This window comes from Ursus maritimus, unplaced genomic scaffold (genome assembly GCF_017311325.1).
Source record: "Ursus maritimus isolate PB19 unplaced genomic scaffold, ASM1731132v1 scaffold_12, whole genome shotgun sequence".
Lineage (NCBI taxonomy): Eukaryota > Metazoa > Chordata > Mammalia > Carnivora > Ursidae > Ursus > Ursus maritimus.
Genome location: NW_024423564.1, coordinates 66916343 through 66940663, shown reverse-complemented (window position 1 = coordinate 66940663; position 24321 = coordinate 66916343). Strand labels below are relative to the sequence as shown.

At 41.7% G+C, this 24321-nt stretch overlaps 1 long non-coding RNA gene across 1 annotated transcript; it reads left to right on the top strand.

The window, feature by feature from the left end:
• The first annotated feature begins 155 nt into the window (after nucleotides 1-155).
• Nucleotides 156-22668, top strand: LOC121101985. The gene is made up of 3 exons (XR_005833992.1): nucleotides 156-327; nucleotides 19130-19335; nucleotides 22610-22668. It is a non-coding gene; the product is annotated as an uncharacterized LOC121101985 (long non-coding RNA).
• The last annotated feature ends 1653 nt before the right edge of the window (nucleotides 22669-24321 follow it).

The following is a 24321-nucleotide window of genomic DNA, read 5'->3' as shown; positions in this document are numbered from 1 at the left end:
GAAAGTTCATCAGCCGCCAGACCCGGAGTTGTGATCTGGACTGACACAGTCTACAGGCTCCGCCCCTCTGACTCGCTTGCTGTTTACGAAAAGTTTAGGCGTGTTACAGATTAATGACCCAGTTGAACACATTCATTCATTCCATAAATATTTATTGAGAGTTTACTACTTGTCAGGAGCAGCTCTGGCACTGGGGACACAGCGATGAACTAAATAACCACCTGCCTTTCTGGGTAGAGCTGCCAGATAAAATTAAAAAACAAAAACAAAAACCAGGACACCAGGAAAACTTGAATTTCAGATCAAGAACGATTTTTCCCCCAAAGTGTAAGTATATCCCATGCAACATCTGGGACATCTTCATAATGAAAAGTTAATTCTTTTTTTTAATCTAAAATTCAAATTTAACTGGGTGTCCTGTATATTATCTGTCAACCCCATTTCTGTGGCTTATACTTTAGTGGGAGGAGAGCAACAACAGGCAAATATATTAAATGTCAGGAGGTGATGAATGTTATGAGGAAAATTGAAATACGATAAGGGGATAGGGAATGACTCATGATAAGGGGATGTTTGGTCGGATACCGGGAGGATGGGAGGGAGGGAGTTGTGCAATGGCCTTGAGGAAGAAGTGACCTGGAAGATCTGGTGTGGCCGGACCTGAAGAACAGAGAGTGGTAGGAAATGAGGGCAGACAAGCATCAGGGTCCAGATCTTGGAGGGCTTTATGGATCATAGACCATAGGCCAAGACTTTGGGAAACCACTGGTGCTTAAAGCAATGTCAAAATTTCAGAAATAACAGAAGTAAAACCAATGGATCATAGAGGTAGTAATTAGTAAAAGTGTATTGTGCACACACCAAAAAGACAGTTTGCAAACTAGGAGCACTCAAACCAAAACTTGGAATTAGGCTCAGGGGCATAGAGTTACAGAGAAGCTTGTATAGTGACAAAGTAGTGACTTTATTCTTCACAGTGATTAATTATAAATATTAGAATTTTCTTAAGTGATAGGGAATTGGCCAGTGGTTACCTCATATCAACTTTGGGAAACAGTTTTAGTTTTGCTTATGATTTCCAGAAGCACAAGCAAGAAATAACCCGGATCAAATTAGCCTTGCTAACTTAAAGCTAAATGAAGCTTTGTTTGTATGATTCAAGTGTTTTTGTCTGCTCAGGGAATTTTCAAGGCTGGTCTCCATTTGTTTTTTATTTTAATAATCCGCCCCCCTTGGTCATTGTCTCAGCACACTGAGAGTATGACCAATCAGTGTAGCATTATTCTTGGTTACCACCATTGATGTAGTCAGGCCGAAGAATCACACATTCTGTGTTTCCACTAGTTATCAGGCTGGAGGGCCATGTAGTTCCCATCTTCATCATTTATGTGATTATTACCCATTTCATCCAGTTGTCTGATCCTGATGGCTGCCATTTGGCATGTGAGTGGCTGCTGACAGGCGTTTAAAACCCTCTAGAATATACAACACACTAGGGAGGTTAATATGATGACTGAAAGGAAAACAACAACCAAGGACTGAGAAATTTCCCGGAGCAGAGATTCCCAGGAGCGAAGATTTAACCAACTAAATAACTCAAACGGCTTATAATCAGATTCCTGTTTTACTCAAGCCAATCTACATTTTTTTGAATAATGTGCATTTGGGTTTCAGTTTTTTCTGAGTTACTTATTTACATAGGCACAGCAGGACGTATTAGCAAACACATACCCTCAGGATTAGTTAGGACGGGTCGAATTTGAGGATGTATTTCAGAAGGTGATGTTGCAGGAGAGCTTCCCCCTAAATTCGGCTTCTATTGATGTGAGCGATCAGGTAATTTCACGAGAGAGAGAGATTTCTATGGAAACAAAAGAAAAACAAAAGGTAATAGCTCAAGCAAAATTTCAGTACTGTTTCTGAGTTTGGAGAGAGACAGTTGAAGACAATTTCTAGATGTCAGGTTTGAAACATCTTTAGGTAGAGTGAGGGCAAGCATGGGAATCAGACAGATTTTCTTGGTTTGCAGTATGAATGTCTCTGGTGATTTTTCTGAGTGGCCACATAGGAACGGGCACAGAATTTGTCCACACATAAGCTGTTGTGGTGATTTGCCTGAAGTTTATATCAAGTCAAGCTCGCATGGCTTCCAGAAAAGGGCAGTTTTAGTTTCACAGTGATTCCTAGTCAAAAGAGTAGGAGAAAATTGAAAAGTTTGGAGACTTCTGGCCAAATGTTGAAGGAAAATGGAAGAATTCAGGATCCAGTTTACAGGTAGAAAACAAAACTTCAAAGACAACAGCACTAGAATCTGATATCCCCAAAGATGTATTACTGAAACATAATCTTTCTCTCTGGAGTCATCCCCATTTCTATCAAAGATAACTACAGGAAGACTAGTTTATTTACAATTAAGTAGTTTCTATAAACGGGGCCTGATTATTTACATAAATGTCCCTGGGTGACTGGGTCGGTTAAGCGTCTGCCTTCAGCTCAGGTCATGATCTCAGGGTCCAGGAATGGAGCCTTGCATCGAGCTCCCGGTTCAGCGGGGAGTCTGCTTCTTCCTCTCCCTCTGCCTCTGCCGCTCCCCTCCGCTCGTGTTCTCTCTCTCTCTTTCTCTCAGATAAATAAATAAAGTCTTAAAAAAAAAAAAAAGCGCAACAAGAATAGTGATTGACCATATAGGCTCTTTAAAAAAATTTTTTTTTAAGATTTTATTTATTTATTTGACAGAGAGACAGCCAGTGAGAGAGGGAACACAGCAGGGGGAGTGGGAGAGGAAGAAGCAGGCTCCCAGCGGAGGAGCCGATGTGGGGCTCGATCCCATAATGCCGGGATCACACCCCCAGCCGAAGGCAGGCGCCCCCCATATAGGCATTTTTTAATCTGCTTTGCTAGAACTTGTCACAAGGAATATCAGAGTGGACTTTCCAAAGCCTCTGGAAGCTAGAAAGCCAAGCTGAGGACTTGTCCAGTTGTGTCCTGTTACAAGGAGAGCCGATTCTTATCGAACTCATGCAAATATATATTTTATCATAAAAATAAGAATATCTAGGGGCGCCTGGGTGGCTCAGTAGTTAAGCGTCTGCCTTCGGCTCAGGGCGTGATCCCGGCATTGTGGGATCGAGCCCCGCATCAGGCTCCTCCACTGTGAGCCTGCTTCTTCCTCTCCCACTTCCCCTGCTTGTGTTCCCTCTCTCTCTGGCTGTCTCTCTCTCTGTCAAATAAATAAATAAAAGCTTTAAAAAAAAAAAAAAGAATATCTAATAAGAGTTTCTGAATACTGGAGGGATGAGGTAGGAAGAAAACTATCTTAACCTTTGTCACAACGACATTTTACCAAATTGCTGTAAGCTATAGATAACATAAAAGAGAGGACAAAAAGGGGCCCTTTAATCTGGAAAATAAAACATTAAAGAACTAGCAATGTTTTAAATGAAATCATAAAAATTACAACCATCTCATCGGTTCATTCTGTATTATGTAAGTAATCCTTATTCTGCTTCATCTTGAGTTAACATCTTCATGAATCAATCAGTTTTCCATTGGAGCTTTAGAAATTCTTACCTTACATTGTGTTTTGATCTTAAAGATGTCAGAAACCTGAATTTTAGAGTACCTGTCAGGGTTTTTTCCATAAATCTCTTTGAAGATGAAGCATTTGTGCAGGAAAACTTTTGCAAAAGCATCAGAGTAAAGTAATAACTGTAAGTGACAAAAGACCTTGGAAGATCTGGTGAGAGTTCACGTACCCATAGAAAGAGAGTGATGAAATTGACAACTAAATTTGGTTATTTTTGTGACATACATTTTAAAATCATGACTGATAACATTATATCAGAACACACTAGATTTTTAGGAATTTCATATCATCTCTGGAACACTCGGGTTACCATATGTAAGCAGAAGCTAAAGAAAGTTTAGCATTACTTCTTATTTGACAATACTTCTTATTTACATGCTTCCCATGTAATTTAACATCTCAAATGACCCTAAATAATTTAACCTTTCTCTTATTACTTTATTCAGAATTTCACTGGGGGAAGTTTGTTAAAATTGTCAAAGACTTAAAACATTTGATAAAATACAATCATAGGTCACTGTGAAACAATAGTTATCCATTAAACCAAAGTGACAGTTAAAAGATTTAAAGGCAAATACAGAAAGTTACACGGTTGTAAAAAAAACCCTTAGCTCTTCTAATAAAGAAGACTTGGGTCTTTTTTTTTTTTTTAATAATCGAAGAGTTGATAAAGACAAAGCACAGAATCTTTTCTAGGCGGATTACATTAAAGGTAAAGAAAAACCTTTGTTTATAATTTTTTATTAAGAGCAGACTAATAATCTAAGGAACCTTTATCCTTTTAACAGAGAGAAAACTAAGTTCTAATTTTGCATTGGTGTACTTTTGATATTAAAACTCTCCTTTTTTTTGAACATAAATATCCATACAGGTTTTGTTTTATCTTTTTCCTATCTTAATCATGAATAATGGTTTTACTTTGGGACAAAATTACTTTCTTTTTTTTTTTCTCTTAACAAAACAACCAAAACCCAAACCAAAAAACCCCCCATGTCCTTCGTATCTTTCCTTCTTCAAAAAACATCTTCCACTTTCCTTACCTGCTTTCCATAGACAGTTGTTTTTTTTAACCCTTGTTATTTCTAGCAGTTTTCATTACATATATTAATTAAAATTCTTAACCCTTAGAATCTTTAATTCCTAGTGAAAACTAAGAAGTAATTGTTGGACTAGCAAATTTATAAACACATTTCATAAATTTCTAGAAGTATATTCTTCCTCATGGTAAATTTTTAAATGTGGCACAAGACATGGGTAATAAATACCTTTTGCCTCTCTGTGAAAAATCAAAAAGTCAAAAGTAGATAAACTTCTGTTTAGCATTTAATGCTTATTTGGAGATGATTTATATATTTAATTGATTATCCCATTATTTAGCTTAATTTTGTATAAACTTTTTTTAAATTTATTTGAATTACTTGCTTTTAATAATTATGCTTGGATTAGACATTAAACAACTAATCATTCTAAGTTATTTTTCTTGTTGACAAATTTTGAGGACAGGCCTGCTTTTATTAAACCAACAAATTTAAACTAGCTTTTATTTATCAAAGACTATCTCAAATCTCATGAACTTGAAAAACATTTGGATTTGTTTCTATATTTCTGAGAGTGTACTTGATTTGTATAAATGCTTAATTTTCTTAAATCTTGCTCAATATGTGCTCTTCAGCTTTTTTTTATTTTTTAAAGATTTTATTTATTTATTTGACACAGGGAGAGAGAGCAAGAGAGCACAAGCAGGGGGAGCTGCAGAGGGAGAGGGAGAAGCAGACTCCCTGCGGGTTCGATCCCAGGACCCTGGGATCACGACCTGAGCCGAAGGTCAGACACTTAACTGACAGAGCCACTCGGGTGCCCCTAAACGCTTAATTTTCTTTAAGCCAATTAAATAGAGCTCTCTACAAATTAATTTTGGTAGTATCATCTGGAGTTAGAAAAGTATCACATACATACATGGACATACATGAACATACAGACAGACAGACACAGAGTTCTTATCACTTTTGTTTTAAATATTTTAGCCATGTCTCAGGTACAGAACTCAAAAAAATAGTTAGATCCAAAATGTGTTTCTGGCAGATGGACTAAGTTGAGGCTATCCGCTCAGATGGCCAAAGAGTGTTTACTTAGGATTTTTTTATTTGCATGCTGTAAGAATCCTTTTAGAGCTGTTTTTGGAGTCTTTGCCTTTTAGAAGCTTCTACATATCAATTAAAGAATGCATCCTACTGTCTCTGAGAGTATGCATCTTTTTTGAAGGTACCCCCATTAGGTGGACTTTTATCTAAGTCAAAGTTTTCACAACGATTCCTGAAGTTCACTCATTTTGCGAAATGGCACAAGATTGTGGAGCATAGATCAGGTGGAAGTCATCTTTGCTTTATTTAGATTCTCTAAGGTGTCCTATCCACCAGGTGCCATATTTTCCAACGGCTGTTCCAAAACACAGGGAATCATGCATTTCCGCGCCCCCCCAAATTTGGAACACAATAGGGTAACTTACCAAGAAGCTTCAACAAAATGCAAGTATGTACCATCAAGTTGGAGAGCTCAAAACACAGAAAATGGAGCTTGGATCCAAGACAGACTCACCCACAAGCTCCAGGCGGGGTAAGAAAGCATTGAGCTCAGTGGGCTCTGTGGGTACCAGCGCCCATTGCTTCACCAGCTTTGAAATTGTTGGAGGTCTTCTTTGGGACCCACTTCTGATGACCCGAAATGTCAAAAGTTCAGAAACAACAGAATCACCAATGGATCACCATGGTAGCAATTAGTAAAAATGTATGGTGCACACACCAAAAAGACAGTTTGCAAAATGGGGGCACCCAGACCAAAACTTGGAATCAGGCTCAAGGTTATGTGATCATAAAGCAGCTTCTATAGTCAGAAAGCCCTGACTGTTTATTCTTCACAGTGATTGGTTAGAATATTAGAGTTTCCTTAAATGATTGGAATTGGCCAGCGGTTACCTCATATCAACCTTGGGAAACAGTTTAAGTTTTGCTTCTGATTTCCAGAGGCACAAGCAAGAAATAACCCAGGTCAAGTTAACCTTGCTAACTTAAAGCTAAATGAAGCTTGGTTTGTATGATTCAACTGGTTTTGTCCGCTCAGGGAATTTTTAAGGCTGGTTTCTATTTGTTTTTTATTCTAAAAACTAAGAGGAGTCATGCTCTGGCTTAGATTTTGCAAAGAGCACTCTGGCTTTTTGAAGACAGAGTTAACAATGTTTGCTGATGGATTACATAAAAGGTATGAAAAAGGAAGGAATACTAGATGACTCTAGAGGCTTAGCATGGAACAAATGGAAGAGGGAAATTGCTGTTTACTGAGATGGGGAAGGGCAGTTTGGGGTAAACTTGAGAAGCCAATTCAACATTCAAATGAGCCGTGGTATATAGGCATACCTGGCAGATATTGTGGGCTCGGTTCCAGACCACCACAATAAAGTGAATTTCTCAATAAAGGGACTCAAATGAATTTTTTGGTTTCCCAGTGCATATAAAAGTTCTGTTTACACTATACTGTCATCTCCTAAGTGTGCAATAGCATGTCTAAAATACAGTCTACATACTTTAAATAAAAATACTTTATTGCTAAAAACTGCTGACCATCATCTGAGCTTTCGGTGATTGTAATCAAATGGTGTTGGTAGACTTGCTTGACTCGGGGTTGCCACAAAAAACCCCAGTTTGTAAAAAATGTACTACCTGTGAAGTCAGTAAAAAGAAGCATAACAGAATGAGGTATGCCTGTGTCCATTTGGAGTTCTGGGCAGAGGCTGGGGCCTGAAATATAAATCCAAGATCTGTCAAATGTAGGTGATTTAATGCAAAGGGCTGGGGCCCCTGGGTGGCTCAGTCGGTTTAAGCATCTGCCTTTGGCTCAGGTCATGATCTCAGGTCATGATCTCAGGGTCCCCGCTCAGCAGGGAGCCTGCTTCTCCCTCTGCCCCACCCCCTGCTCATGCTCTTTCTCTCTCTCTCAAATAAATAAGTGAAATCTTTTTAAAAAACAAAGCAGGGGCGCCTGGGTGGCACAGTGGTTAAGCATCTGCCTTCTGCTCAGGGCGTGATCCTGGCGTTCTGGGATCGAGCCCCACATCAGGCTCCTCTGCTATGAGCCTGCTTCTTCCTCTCCCACTCCCCCCTGCTTGTGTTCCCTCTCTCGCTGGCTGTCTCTCTCTGTCAAATAAATAAATAAAATCTTAAAAAAAAACCAAACAAAGCAAAGTGCTTTAAACTACTTGGAAAAAAGTCACTTGAACTAATTTTTATACCCCATAATTTTTTTATTGAAGTAATTTTTATATGTATACATTTTATACCCGCACAATAAAATCTATCTTCATCTAGGATACCCACCCAAAGCCTGGGCCCGTCTCTTATTTGTCTGTGTCTAGCCCAGGGCTGGGCACCTGACAACGATGACCCGATAAATATGCGATGGGCACTTCCGTGGACAGTGCTGAGTAGAGGTACTAGTAGAGTTTGGGAATCAAGAGATGTGGGATGAAAGCATGCTTCCAGTACTAGCTCTGTCAGCACGAAAGCTATTTACATTCTCTGAGCTTTCGTTTTCTCCTCTGCAAAATGAGGGTTAACATCTGTTTCACAGGACACACAATGAGAAGATGCTTGTGAAAGTGCTGTGGGAGCTCCAGTTAAGGTGCAGTTATCCTGTTCTTGGTTGTCTCCTTTTGTTTCTAGACCGTGCTGCCCGATATGGTAGCCACTAGCCACACATGGCAATTTAAACCAACATTTAACTTAACTAAGATTAAATAACAAGTTGTAATTAGTTCCTTAGTCTCACTGGCCGCTGTGTTCTGTAGCCGTATGTGGCTAGTGGCTATCAGGAAACACAGAACATTTGCATCACTATAGAACGTTTTATTGGACAATTCCACTCTAGCGCCTCCTGGAAGGTCTGGGGGTGGACAGAAAGGGTCCTGACTGGGGCACCTGGGTGGCTCAGCCGTTAAGCGTCTGCCTTTGGCTCAGATCATAATCCCAGCATTCTGCGGGATCAAGCCCCGCATCGGCTCCCTGTTCAGCGGGAAGTCTGCTTCTCCCTCTCCCACTCCCCCTGCTTGTGTTCCCTCTCTCACCGCCTCTCTCTCTGTCCAAATAAATAAATAAAATCTTAACCAAAAAAAAAAAAAAAAAGGAAGGGTCCTGACTTCAAGAACCACTTCACAAACATATTCTGGGGCCATGTAAAGCCCCAGGCAGGAGAGGTGGCTAGCCCAGGCTAGCCCAGGACAGCCCTTCCCGTGGCCTTCCTGCCTTGGAGATGTCACATCCTCATCCTGGGAACCAGGGGCTGAGGAACCCAGGGGACAGAGGCAGGGCCAAGGATGCATGACCTAGCTGCAATGACTTCCAGACGCTGCCGTCTCTGTAGATGGGCACCCCCCCAGGACTGGCCAGTGGGCTAGTCGTGGGTGGGGAGGCTTGAGGAGTGGTGTTGAGAGCTAAGGGGTTGCTTCTCCTCCTTCTGCCATTTGGTCCCTCTGTCCATCTGTTTGTCTATTGATCTGTGGATAACAGCCCTCCCGTGTTGGGTAAACAACACAAAGGATTCTGAGGACCTTTGAAAGTTGCTGTGCAGGGGTGCCTGGGTGGCTCAGTAGGTTAGGCATCTGCCTTCGGCTCAGGTCATGGTCCCAGTGTCCTGGGATCGAGCCCTGCATCAGGCTCCCTGCTCAGCTAGGAGTCTGCTTCTCCCTTTGGCCCCCTGCTCCTGCTCTCAAATCTTGAGACCCTTCTTGTGTTGTGGCTCGTTAAGGTCTCAGAATCCTCTCCTCTGGGATCTAAGTCCATGCCTGAACGTTGTCACTTGGTAGCTGTGTGATCTTGGGGAAATTACTGAGCCTCTCCAAGCCTCCACTTTTGTGAAATGGTGATAGTAATAGTAACTAGGACCAGCTACGTAATTTATGGGGCCCAGTGCAAATGAAAATGCAGGGGTCCTTGTTCAAAAAGCAGGAAAAGGAGTTTTTCCCCTTTCTTCTATGATTTCTCACTCAATCTGTTCATTATTCACTATTTAATGTTGCATTCCTTTGGGCATGGGGATACTCACAGGGCCATGGGGCCCTGCCTCATGACTTGGCAGGCATCCTCAACCCAATTTTCCTTATGTCTGTATCCAAGCCCCTGCCTGGGCCAGAGGCCAGGGAACAGGCAGCCAAGAACCCATTCTGGGGAGGGAGAAGGGGGGAGACAATGAGAGGCAGAACTATGTGTCAGCTGCGTTTCCAAGTCCCTGGCGCATGCTCCATTATTTCATTTGGATTTCACTTACAAAACCCAAATTTAAAGATAAAATTGTTGAGAATTTCAAGATGGTGCCCAGAGAGCATTAAACCCGTTATGGAGCGCTTGTCTGCGTGGAGGGCTCTGTGCACCCGCACTGCCCCCACATGCATGAAGCTGGCCCTGATAACACCCAGCCCACAGGGTAGCTGTGAAGAATATGCCTGTCCCCTAGGAAGTGTCGATACGTGTCTCAATAAACGTCAGCTGTCCCATTAAGGTCACTATTAATTATTAAATGTGATTTATTACAGATTTTTAAAATTTGATTTCGATGATGACTCAGTGGGTAATACGTCTTCTTTTACTTAATACAAAGTGCTGCTTCCATCTGCTATAAGAAACCTCTCTGTCATCATCATATTTCTAGGTGGTTTGCTATGGTTAAAGTGGGAGGAAGGAAGATACATGAACATTTAAAAATACTTAAAGGGGGGCGCCTGGGTTGCTCAGTCGGTTACGCTTCTGATTCTTCATTTTGGCTCAGGTCATGATCTCAGGGTTGTGAGATTGAGCCCTGCATTGGGCGTGAAGCCTGCTTGAGTTGTTTCTCTCTTTCCTTCTCCCTCTGCGCCTCCCCCCCTCACACACTCTCTCTCTCTCAAATAAACAAATAAATACTTAGGTATCAGGCACTTCTGTGTTAAGCCTCACCACAAGAAGCCAATCCTCAGTAGGCAAGCCTCTTACCCTGCTCCGAGAAAGAAATCGACGCTCGGAGCACGAGTCTTGCCTAGAGACACACAGCACATCATGGCAGATGCTGGGGCCTGAATCTGGATCTGTCTGCCCCCGAAGCCTGAGTTCTGCACCCAAGGAGCCTGTTGTCTGAGGCCTTTGTCTGCAGCACATCTGAGAAGGGACCACCAGTAAGTGTCTTTCCTCTCCTGGGATGGCCTCATCTGCTTCCCCCAACCCTTTCCACCATTCTTTTTGCTGCTTTGCCAGCAGCTGCATCCTGTATCCTGAGGAGAAGCCTAAGGACAATGGGAAGGGGAAGGATTGGGTGGTAGGAAAGGGGCCAAGCTCCAAGCTAAACAATGGTTTCTTCTCCTGGTGGGTCCCGGGCAGCCGGAAACAGCAACTGGTTCCCAGCATTATTGTGGGCAGGGGTGAGAGCTGCCCCCCACTTGGATTCTCCTTCTATTCTGGGCACAGCCTCCTCTGAGTTGCTGCAAGCTTTCGTGCCTTGGCTGTGTAGTAGCCTCAGTTTCCCCACTATCGGCTGTTGTCTTTAATCCCCAAAACAGGACCCAGTGCTGGGAGGACCTCAGGGACTATTTGCTGAATTACACTATTGGAGGAGTAGATGAAACCCTAAAGAGTTTCCGGGCGTTGTCCTTTCTTGGTTACTTTGCCCATCTAGCCATCCCTCCAGCAACTGTGCTCTGAGGGAGCCGCTGCAGCGTGCCTGTGAAGCTCAGGAGGACACCGATAATATCCCCGCCCTGCTAGTTCCTAGGAAGCCGGCCAGGCCCCGGGGCAAATGCCGCAGAAGAGGTTTATGCTAGAAGGAAAAAAAGTAAGTCTGGAGTGACTGGGCTTATATTAGGATAGGAACAATAATTCCGAGAGGAAAGAATCTGCACTGGGGTCTCCAGCCCACCTGCCCTCTTCCCCTGGGGCTTGAGCTGCAGAAGGGACTGCAAGTGGCCACCCAAGCCCTGGACTAGCACATCTGGGCTCAGGTCTCACCCCTTCCACCCATCAGCTGTGTGACCTTAGGCAAGTTCCTTTTCCTCTCTGAGCCTGTTTCCTCATCCGTAAATTGGAATTAACAAAACTTACCTCCTGACGGTGCCTGTGGTAAGGATTGAATTCAAATGGTGAGCCTTAACAGGCTTCATGGGAATTGCTGAGTGCACTGAGTGAACCAGGAGGCCAGGAAACAGACCTCCGAGAAATCCCGTTTGAACCATGAAACTTAAATAGCACAGGCTGGGAGAGAAGGCGATGGGATCGTGAAAGGAGGGCTGCTCTATGAAGAGGAACTCTGTGTGTGTGTGTGTGTGTGTGTGTGTGTGTGTGTGAGTGTGTGTGTGTGTTTCGGCTTCCTCAGTCAAGACTGGATGTTTATGGATGGAGTAAATGATGGGAGATGCTGAGTCAGCAAAGCCAGGAGACACGACAACCTAAGGGAGGCTTCCTGGGCCCTCCTGAACCCTTTTCCGGGGGAGAATAGCACTAATTTTGTGTCTAAGCCTAAAACTGAAGGTCCAGCTCCATCTGAGACCAACCCCTACTTAAAGAAGATGCCCTGGGAGACGGTACAGGCATGCATGGCCTTGTGCTGCCCTCTGCTGGTTTTCATGAGAACTGCACTTTTGAGATGGTAATTTCCGTTCATACAAACGGTAACTCTCCTGTGACCAGCCCAGTGTTGGGAGCTGGGAACTCACAGGTAGACAAAAATCACATTCCTGCTATTCAAGAACTCCTGATGTATATGCGTGTGTGTGTGTGTGTGAGAGAGAGCGAGAGAGAGCGAGAGAGAGCGAGAGAGCGAGGGAGAGAGACACACACAGTGAGAGAGAGAAAGAGAGAGAGAGAGAGAAACAGGCACATAAACAGGAAAGGTATATCAGCACCATGACACAAGATGCAGAAAGGGTAGAGATGCATTAAGGAAAGTTTTTGGAAGGAGGTGATTTTTCATCTATCCATCCAGCCACCCATTATATATTTAGCGAGTACTTACTGTATTATAAAAACTAAGCTTTGTGCTTGAGCTATAATTGGTAACAAAATATACAAAAATCCCTGCCTTCATGGAGCTTATATTCTTTTTTTTTTTTTAAAGATTTTATTTATTTATTCGACAGAGATAGAGACAGCCAGCGAGAGAGGGAACACAAGCAGGGGGAGTGGGAGAGGAAGAAGCAGGCTCATAGCGGAGGAGCCTGATGTGGGGCTCGATCCCATAACGCTGGGATCACGCCCTGAGCTGAAGGCAGACGCTTAACCGCTGTGCCACCCAGGCGCCCCAATGGAGCTTATATTCTAATGAAGGGAAATAATGCAAAAATAAGACAGGTAAATATATATAGTGTTGGATGATGAGTACTAAAGGGAAAAATAAAGCAGGAAAGGGGGACAGGGAGTATTGTTGGAGTGACTGCAACTTTTGTTTTTTTTTTAATGATTTTTTATTATATTATGTTAGTCACCATACAGTACATCCCCGGTTTCCGATGTAAGGCTCGATGATTCATTAGTTGTGTATAACACCCAGTGCACCATGCAATACGTGCCCTCCTTACTACCCATCACCGGTCTATCCCATTCCCCCACCCCCCTCCCCTCTGAAGTCCTCAGTTTGTTTCTCATAGTCCATAGTCTCTCATGCTTCATTCCCCCTTCTGATTACCCCCCCTGAGAAGTGGGATTTAGATAAGCAGAGAAGAGGAAATCCTTGGGTTCTGATACAAGGAAAGCTGCAGAAATGAGAAAACGCAGGGCTAAGTGATGACTTATTGCTAGATAGTCATTACCCAGGTCATTAGCAACACTGAATGCCAGGCACGAAAGTTGGACCATTGCTATTCAGGCCCGTGCTTCTCAAGATTTTAGTGTTTGTTCTCAGCACTATACAACTGCCAGATAATCACAGTGACCATTTTCAAGACTCCACCCAAAAATATTTGGGGTTGCTTAGAAAAGATTGGCTGTAGAGTATCTACAATCATCTTTGGGATAAATACCCAGTAGTGCAATGGCTGGGTCATAGGGTAGCTCAATTTTTAACTTTTTAAGGGACCTCCACACTGTTTTCCAGAGTGGCTGTACCAACTTGCATTCCCACCAACAATGTAGGAGGGACCCCCTTTCTCCACATCCTCTCCAACAATTGTTGTTTCTTGCCTTGTCTATTTTTGCCATTCTAACTGGCGTAAGGTGGTATCTCAGTGTGGTTTTGATTTGAATTTCCCTGATGGCTAATGATTTTGAACATTTTTTCATGTGTTTGTTAGCCATTTGTATGTCTTCATTGGAAAAGTGTCTGTTCATATCTTCTGCCCATTTTTTGATTTGTTTATTTGTTTCTCGTGTATTGAGTTTGAGAAGTTCTTTGTAGATCTTGGATACCAGTCCTTTATCTGTAGTGTCATTTGCAAATATATTCTCCCATTCCGTGGGCTGCCTCTTAGTTTTTCTGACTGTTTCCTTGGCTGTGCAGAAACTTTTAATCTTGATGAAGTCCCATAAATTCATTTTATCTTTTGTTTCTCTTGCCTTTGGGGATGTGTCATGAAAAAGGTTGCTTTGGCCGATGTCGTAGAGGTTGCTGCCTATGTTCTCCTCTAGAATTTTGATGGATTCCTGTCTCACATCGAGGTCTTTCATCCATTTGGAGTTTATTTTTGTGTATGGTGTGAGATAGTGGTCAAGTTTCATTCTTTTGCATGTAGCTGTCCAATTTTCCCAGCACCATTTATTGAAGAGACTGTCTTTTTCCCACCGGATGTTTTTTCCTGCTTTATCAAATATTAGTTGCCCAAAGAGCCGAGGGTCCATTTCTGGGCTCTCTATTCTGTTCCATTGGTCTATGTGTCTGTTTTTGTGCCAGTACCATGCTGTCTTTGTGATCACAGCTTTGTAGTACAGCTCGAAATCCGGCATTGTGATGCCCCCAGCTTTGTTTTTCCTTTTCAACAGTTCCTTGGAGATTCGGGGCCTTTTCTGTTTCCATACAAATTTAAGGACTGTTTGTTCCAGTTCTTTGAAAAATGTCCTTGGTATTTTGATCGGGATAGCATTGAAAGTGTAGATTGCTCTGGGTAGCATGGACATTTTAACTATGTTAATTCTTCCGATTCATGAGCATGGAATATCTTTCCATCTTTTTATGTCTTCCTCAATGTCTTTCAAGAGTGATTTATAGTTTCTAGAATATAGGTCCTTTACGTCTCTGGTTAAGTTAATTCCAAGGTAACGTATGGTTTTTGGTGCTATTGTAAATGGGATGGATTCCCTAATTTCTCTTTCTTCGGTCTCGTTATTCGTGTATAGAAATGCAACTGATTTCTGAGCATTTATTTTGTATCCTGCCACGTTACTGAATTGCTCTATAACTTCTAATAGTTTGGGAGTGGCTTCTTTTGGGTTTTCCATATAGAGTATCATGTCATCTGCAAAGAGAGACATTTTGACTTCTTCTTTGCCAATTTGAATACCTTTGATCCCTTTTTGTCGTCTGATTGCTGTTGCAAGGACTTCTAGTACTATGTTGAATAATAGTGGCGAGAGTGGGCATCCTTGTCGTGTTCCTGATCTTAAGGGAAAGGCTTCCAGCTTTTCCCCATTGAGAATAATATTTGCAGTAGGCTTTTCATAGATGGCTTTTATGAGATTGAGAAATGTACCTTCTATTCCTACACTCTGAAGGGTTTTAATCAGGAAAGGATGCTGTATTTTGTCAAATGCTTTTTCGGCATCGATTGAGAGGATCATATGGTTCCTGAGTCTTTTCTTGTTGATATGATGTATCACGCTGATTGATTTGCGAATATTGAACCACGCTTGCATCCCAGGTATGAATCCCACTTGATCGTGATGGATAATCCTTTTAATGTACTGTTGGATTCTATTAGCAAGTATCTTGTTGAGGATTTTGGCGTCCATATTCATTAGGGAAATCGGTCTGTAATTCTCCTTTTTGAGGGGGTCTTTGCCTGGTTTGGGGATCAAGGTAATATTGGCCTCATAGAATGAGTTTGGTAGCTTTCCTTCTGTTTCTATTTTTTGAAATAGCTTTAGGAGAATAGGTATTATTTCTTCTTTGAATGTTTGGTAGAATTCCCCAGGAAAACCGTCCGGGCCTGGAGTTTTGTTATTTGGAAGGTTGTTTATCACTGACTCAATTTCTTCATAATTAATTGGCCTGTTTAAGGAATCAATTTCTTCCGGTTTCAATCTTGGTAGTTTATAGGTTTCCAGGAAGGATTCCATCTCTTCCAGATTGCTTAGTTTATTGGCATATAGCTGTTGATAAAAATTTCTAATAATCCTTCCAATTTCAATGGTGTTCGTCGTGACCTCTCCTTTTTCATTCATAATTTTAATAATCTGGGTCCTTTCTCTTTTCTTTTGGATAAGTCTTGCCAGTGGTCTGTCAATTTTATTGATTCTCTCAAAGAACCAGCTTCTAGTCCTGTTGATCTGCTCTACTGTACTTCTGGTTTCTGCTTGATTGATTTCAGCTCTAATTTTGGTCAACTGCTTCCTCGTGCGTGGATTAGGCCTGTCCCTCTGTTGCTGTTCCAGCTTCTTGAGGTGAGAATATAAAAACTGCATTTTAGATTTTTCTATTCTTTTGAGTGAGGCTTGGATGGCTATGTATTTCCCCCTTAGGACTGCCTTTGCAGTATCCCATAGGTTTTGGACTGTTGTATTTTCATTCTCATTGGTCTCCATAAATTGTTTAATTTGATTTTTGATTTCCTGGTTTATCGAGTCATTCCTGAGCAGGATGGTTCTTAGTCTCCAAGTGTTTGAGTTTCTTCCAAATTTTTCCTTGTGGTTGAGTTCCAATTTCAGAGCGTTGTGGTCTGAGAATATGCAGGGGATAATTTCAATCTTTTGGTATCGGTTGAGACCTGTTTTGTGTCCCAGAACATGGTCTATTCTTGAGAATGTTCCATGGGCATTAGAATAGAATGAGTATTCTTTGGTTCTGGGGTGTAGTGTTCTATATATATCTATGAGGTCCAACTCGTCGAGTATGGCATTCAAAGCCTTTGATTCTTTGCTTAGTTTTTGCCAGGGTGTTCTGTCTATTTCTGAGAGTGGAGTGTTGAGGTCCCCTACTATTAATGTATTTTTATTTATATGTCTCTTTATTCTGGTTAAGAGTTGGCTTGTGTATCTTGCTGCTCCCCTGTTGGGGGCATATATATTTATAATTGTCATATCCACTTGTTGAATACTTCCCTTAAGAATAATATAGTGCCCTTCTGCATCTCTAACTATAGTCTGTAGTTTAAAATCCAATTTATCTGATATGAGAATTGCTACCCCAGCTTTCTTTTGAGGTCCATTTGCGTGAAAGATGGTACTCCATCCCCTTACTCTCAGTCTGAATGCATCTTTGGGTTCGAAATGAGTCTCTTGTAGACAGCAAATGGATGGGTCATTTCTTTTTATCCAATCTGCAACCCTGTGGCGTTTTATGGGATGGTTCAAACCATTTACATTAAGACTGATTACTGAGAGATATGATTTTAATGTTGCCATGTTGCCAGTAAAGTCTTTGTTTGTATTGGCTGTGACTTTCTGTTCTGTATCACTCTTGGGGCCTTTTTACTTTTATAGAACCCCCCGTAATATCTCCTGTAGGGCTGGTTTCGTGGTTACAAAATTGGTTAGTGACTGGCGATTCTGAAATGTCTTTATTTCTCCATCAATTCTGAATGACAGCCTTGCTGGATAAAGGATCCTTGGCTGCATGTTTTTCTCTGAAAGAGCTTTAAATATGCTCCCCCAACCCTTTCTCTCATTCCAGGTCTGTGTAGACAGGTCTGACGTAATTCTGATGCTTTTGCCTTGGTACGTGAGAAATTTCTTTGCCCTGGCCGCTTTCAATACTGTATCCTTGCATCTAATATTTGCGAATTGCACTATGACGTGACGTGGCGTAGGTTTGTCGTGGTTGAGCTTGGGAGGGGTCCTCTCTGCCTCTTGGACACGAATGTTTGTTTCCCTTGCTAGATTAGGGAAGTTTTCAGCTACAATTTGTTCAAATATCTCTTCTAGACCTCTGTTTTTCTCCACCCCCTCGGGGATGCCGATGATTCTAACATTGGATCGTTTCATTGAGTCAGTAATCTCCCGTAACCTACATTCGTGGGCGTGGATTTTTTTAAGACCATCTTCTATTTTCATTTTTTCCTCTATTAACCCATCCTCCAATTCACTAACCCGTTCCTCTGCTTCTGCGACCCTGGCCGTCAGAGCCTCTAGTTTTGCCTGCATTTGGCTCATAGAATTTTTAATTTCTGTCAGATTCGCTCTCATTTCTGTCCTTAGGGATTCTATATTCTCAGTAACCTTTTCGTTAATAGTTTTTTCAATTCTACTCATCATTTTGACCATCGTTACTCTGAATTCCATTTCTGATAATTTGGTTACATCCATATCCATTATTTCTGTGGCAGAGGCCACAGAATCACTGTCTTTTCTTTGCTGGGGGGGGCTTCTCCTTCTTGTCATTCTGATGAAGAGAGGTTGCGGGGTTTCCAGAGCCCAAATTATTGACTGGGTCCCAGGCCGTGCCCCTTGTTTTATAGGGATCTTAGGGATGTGGGCTTCTTCTTTAAAGATTTTATTTATTTATTTATGTGGCAGCCAACCAGCGAGAGAGGGAACAGAAGCAGGGGAGTGGGAGAGGAAGAAGCAGGCTCCCAGCGGAGGAGCCCGATGAGGGACTCCTTTCCGGAACGCCGGGATCACGCCCTAAGCCGAAGGCAGGCGCTCAATGACTGCGCCACCCAGGCGCCCGGGTTGTGGGCTTCTTGATTTTTCAGCCTGCCTTCTGTGTTCTGGGGGAGGGGCCTGCCGCGCCGATACTCAGGCAACCCTGTTTGGGTAGAGTCTCCGTGTCCCCTGCGAGGGGGGATGGGGATGGGCACTCCCTGAGCCGGTATTTCCAGGCTTTTGTTCTCTGGCGGCTTTCCCTGGCGGTTTGCTGTGCCTCTTCTGAGAGTCAGAGCAGCAGCGGCCAAATTTCAGCCTCTGTCACGGAACAGAAGGATTGCGGCCCGTTCTCTACTAATGTTCTGGCCACTTTAACTCTGTTTCTGTTGGTGCTGCTCAACCCTGCAGCATCCGGGGATGTGCGCCCCACACCCGGCGTCCCAGCCCTCAAGCAGCAGTAGCCAAATCTCAGCCTCTGTCTCCGAACAGAGGGATTGCGGCCCGTTCTCTACTGATGTTCTGGCCACTTTAACTCTGTTACTGTTGGTGTTGCTCAACCCTGCAGCGTCCCGGGATGTGCGCCCCACACCCGGCGTCCCAGCCCTCACTTCCAGGGCCGGCGCGTCTCTACTGTTTTGCGGGTGCCAACCGCGAGCCCGCCGGCTCCCCCGTGCAAGTGGCTACCACTTCCCGGCGCCCGAACACGGCGGCTCCCTCCCCCTTCCGTTTATCTTCCGATATCTGTGCACAGTTTCATGGCTCCCCGCTTCGTACCTCAATACTCAGCGCTGGAGATGTTCATTTGTAGAGATCCAGATGCGTCTTCCTGCGTCTCAGGCTGGTTCCGTGGTTGTTTAGGCTGGTCTGGTACCTATCCAGCTCGACTCGGAGGACCGGCTGAAAACGGTGTCTCCTACTCCTCCGCCATCTTAACTCCCAGGTGACTGCAACTTTTGAAGTAACATCTGAATAAAGACCGAAGGGAGAGAAATTTTCACTTCTGAACATGACCGAGTAAGTTGTAATGGACTTTCTCTCCTGCATAAATAAACCGGAGACTGGACAAATATTATGAAACAATTGTTCAGATATTGGACAATGCTAGCACAGGACCACGATCCCTGAGAGAAGGAAAGCAAACAAGGTGAGTCTAATGATCACCTTAGCTTTATGCCTGAAGACACTTTCTGGCAGAGCAGGGCGAAGAAACTCAAGTAGAGTACAGGGGTAGAGTCCCTGAGAGGAAGAAAAGAGCTCCAAAAATCTGTGTAGGGGTCTTCCTTGAGTCTTTGTCAAAATCCTAGGTTGTACATGCAAAAGTTGAAACTCCATGAATGTGGGCAGATAATAACGACTGGGGAGTTATAATGTGGGGAGGTATAAGCTGAACCAGACTGGGAGACATTCACATTCCAGCTGGCTACAGGGGAGAGAACTTGTGAACACCTGGCCATTCAGTAGAGGCCTCAAAAGGGTCATAGTAGTAGGACTAACATAGCCTCCGAATAAAGGCTACTCTATAACTACTTTAATAAAGCTTTAAAAAGTATAAAACTGACCTACAAGTAACTTAATTGCCTGCCCAAACAAAACAAACTTCAACATTCTTTAAAGAAAGGAAACAAAATTCAGACCCTCAACAACAGAACATTTGCAGTATCTAGCAGTCAATAAAAATGACTAGACATGGAAGGAAGCAGGAAAATATGACCTATAGAAATAGACCCAGAAATAACAAAGATGCTGGAATTAGCAGACATAGACTTTGAAGTAGTTAATGTAAATATATATATTGAGATTTAAGGGAAAACATGGACATATGAGGAAAGAAGTGGAGGTTACCAAATGGAACTTAAAGAGTCTACAAGTATAAGATCTGAACAAAATTACACGGTATAACTTAAAAACCAGATTAGATACTGAAGAAGAAAACATCAGTGATCTTTAAGACATAGCAATAACAAATATCCAAACTGTAGCAGAGAAAGAAAAAAAAAAAGCCTTGACTTAAAAAAAAATGCATGAGCCTCATTACTGGTGGAAAACTGCAAGTGATATAGTATTTGTGTAACTGGGGTCTCAGAGAGCGTAGAGGCAGAAAAATATTTGAAGAAATAGTAGCCAAAATTTTTTAAAACATGAAGGCTATAAACAATAGACCCAAGAAACTCAACAAACACCATAACCATACATCGTAAAAAATTTACTAAAAACCTAGTTAAAGAGAAAATATTTGAGGCGGACAGAAAAGAAGATATATTTACAAGAGAATAAAGATAAGAATTATCATTAATTCCTCACTAGGAACAATGCAATCTAAAAGACCAGGGGGATAATCTCTTTTAAAAACAGAAAGAGGAAAAGAAAAAAAAGATGTCAATCTAGCATTATACATCAGTGAAAATACTCTTCAAAAATGAAGGAAAGACGCTTGGGTGGTTCAGTCAGTTAAGCGTCTGCCTTTGGCTCAGGTCATGATCCCAGGGTCCTGGGATCAACTGCCACATTGGGCTCCTTGCTCAGCAGGGACCCTGCTTCTCCCTCTGCCTGCAGCTCCCCCACTTGTGCTCACTCTCCCTATCTCTCTCTGACAAGTAAATAAATAAAATCTTTTAAAAACCCCACAAAAATGGAGGAAAGTAAAGACATTTTCAGACAAACAAAAGCTGAAAGAATTTATAGTTTTTCACTGTAAAAAAGGCTAAAGAAAATTCTTTAAGCTGAAGTAAAATAATACCAGCTGAAAATCTGGACCTATACAAAGGAGTGAAGAGCACCAGGAATGTTAAATATAGATTTTTTTCTAAGTTAAACAATTTTTAAATTAACTGCTTAATGCAAAAAGCAACAATGATGTATTATGGTGTTTATAACATGTAGGAGTGAAATGTATGACAACAAAGGATAAGAAGAAGACAGAAGCATATTATTATATTTCTTTCAATATGTATGATGCAGTATAATATTGTGTGAAGGTAGACTGTGGTAAGTTACAGATGAATATTGTAAAGCATAGGGAAACCACTAAAATGAAGACATGCGTGGCTAACAGGCTAATGGTGGAAATAAGATGAAATAATAACAAACAGAAACTCTACCCAAAGGAAGGCAGGAAAAGAGAACAAAGAACATCAAAATTTGAGGGTTGTGGCTAATATTACATAGAAGAGAATTTGTTATTAAAATTTCTTCCCTCTCTCCCCCCAAAAAATAATAAAGGCGAAGAAAATCCAGGCCTAAACCATCTCACTGGTGAATTTTATTAAACATTAAAGGAAGAAATAATACTAATCCAACACAAACTCATTCAAAAAATAGGGAGGAAGGAATTTCCCTCAACTTATCTTTGGAGATTAATATTATCCTGATATTTAAAAAAAGACAAAGACATTACAAAGAAAGAAAATTACTATTTTTTCTTATGAAAATAGATGCAAAATTCTCTTTTTTAAAAAGATTTTTTAAATTTGTTTATTTGACAGAGAGAGCCAGCGAGAGAGGGAGCACAAGCAGGGGAAGTGGGAGAGGAAGAAGCAGGCTCCTAGCGGAGGAGCCTGATGTGGGGCTCGATCCCAGGACTCTGGCATCACGCCCTGAGCTGAAGGGGGACGCTTAACGACTGCACCACCCAGGCGCCCCATAAATTCTTTAACAAATATAAGCAAATTGTAGCTAACTACATATGAAAGGATATATCACGACCAAGTAGGGATTCATCTTAGAAATTAAAGTTGGTTTAATGTTTGAAAACCAGTGTAATTCACCATATTATAGAGTAAGGGGAGAAAAACAATACAATTGTCACAATACATGCAAAAAAACCATTGACAATATTCACTATCTACTGTTAAGAAAAACTCTAAGAGATAAATAAGAAGAACAGCAGATAATCTGAAAAAAAAAACACTAAGAGAAAATTAAGAGTAGAAGAGGAGATCCTCAATGTGATAAAGGGCACCTATGAAAAACCTACAGCTAATGTAGTTAATGATGAAAGATGGAATACTTTTACTAATAGATTAGGGACAAGTCAAGGATGCCTGCTCTCACTGCTTCTACTCAACATTGTACTAAGGTCCTAGTCAGTGCTATATGAAAAAAAAAGACACATAATTAGATAGAAAAAAGTAAAACTTTTTTATTTACAGGTGATATGATCATATCCTATAAATAAGAAGTCCTAGGGGATCTATAAAAGAAGTATTAGAACTAATATATTGATTTAGCAAAGTCACAAGTTAAAAGGTCACAACTGTATTTTTTTTTTTAAAGATTGTATTTATTTCAGAGAGAGAGAGCAAGAAAGCACGAGCAGGGGGAGCTGCAGAGGGAGAGGGAGAAGCAGACTCTCCGCTGAGCAGGGAGCCGGACGTGGGGCTTGATCCCAGGACCCCAAGATCATGATCTGAGCCGAAGGCAGATGCCCAACTGACTGAGCCATGCAGGCGCCCCCACAATTGTATTTTTATATACTTGAAATGAACAATTAGAAAATAAAACTAAAAAATCCAACAACATTTATAATAACAAAAATATGGAATATTTATGAATCAGTTTAACAAATTATGTGTAAACTCTGTTCAATAAAACTACAAATTATTGCTAAAACCAAAATAAGACCTAAATAAATGAAGACATATACCATGTTGGATGACTGAGAGACAATATTGTTACTATGTCCATTATTCTCAAGTTGATTATAGACTCAGCGCAGACTTAAGCAAAATGTCAGCAGGCTTTTTTTCTTTTTCTTTTCTTTTGGTAGAAATTGATGAGCTGATTCTAAAATCCATAAGAAATGCAAAGGACCTAGAATAGCCAAAAACTTTTTGAAGAACAAAGTTGAAAGATTTACACTATTTGATTCTAAGCCAATAGAAGGCAGCAGTAGTGGAGATCTGGGGGAAGTGAGAGAATAAGCCATGTGAAAATCTGGGGATAAAGTATTTCAAGCAGAGAGATGAGAACATGCAAAAGCCCCAAGGTGGGAGCATGTTTGGCACACTTGAAGAACAGTGAAAGATACTGCTGTGGTTGCAGCAGAATTATCCATGCAAGAGTCGCAGGAGATGAGGTCAGGCAGGTAACAGGAGGCCAGGTAACTTAGGGTTGTGTAGACTATTGCAAAGATTACAGATTTTACTTTAAGTGAATTAGGGAGCCATTAGAGGATTTTGAGAAAAGAAATCATATGTTCCCACTTAATGTTTTAACTGGATCACTCTGGTTGACATGATCAGGATAGAATGAAAGGGGCAAGGGCAGAAACAGGGAATCAGGTTAGAGGCTACTCCAATAATACAGAGGTGTTGGTGATTTGGGTCAAGGTGGAGGTGGTGAGAAATGGTTGGTTTATGGACACATTTTGCAGGTAGAGCTGACTAAATTTGGATACGGGAAATGAATGAAGGAAAGGAAGAAGTTAAGGCCTGAACAGCTGGAAGACAAAGTTGTTAATTACTACCTTGAGGAAGATGGTGGGAAGAGTCATTTTGTGAAAATCACATGAAGTGTTTTGTTAGAGATGTGGTAAATTTGAGATGTCTATTGGACATCCAAGTGGAGCTATCAAGTTGTTAGTTGGAGATACAAATCTGAAGTCCAGGGTAGAGGTCTAGATTAGACACATTTAAAGCCATGGGACTAGATGAGATTATTAATGGAATGAGTGGAAATAGAAAGAGATAGTTTCCAAGGACTGAGTCCTGGGAATCTTCCAATATGTAGAGCTTGAAGGATAGAGGGAATCATCAGAGAAATAGGATGAAAAGCTTTGCTATGAACAAAGGAATGTAGGAGTAGAGGCGACTAATAATGTCAGAAATACAGGCAGGGGAATTCATAAAGGAACTTGAATGCCAGGCTAGAGGTCTCACCCAGTGGTTTCTAGAAAGACATAGTCATGGTCAGATTCAAGATGTAGGAAGATCGTTCTGGTAGCACTAAGGGGGTGAAATGGAGTAGGGTGGTGTGAGCCTGGAGGCAGGAAGACCAGGGAGG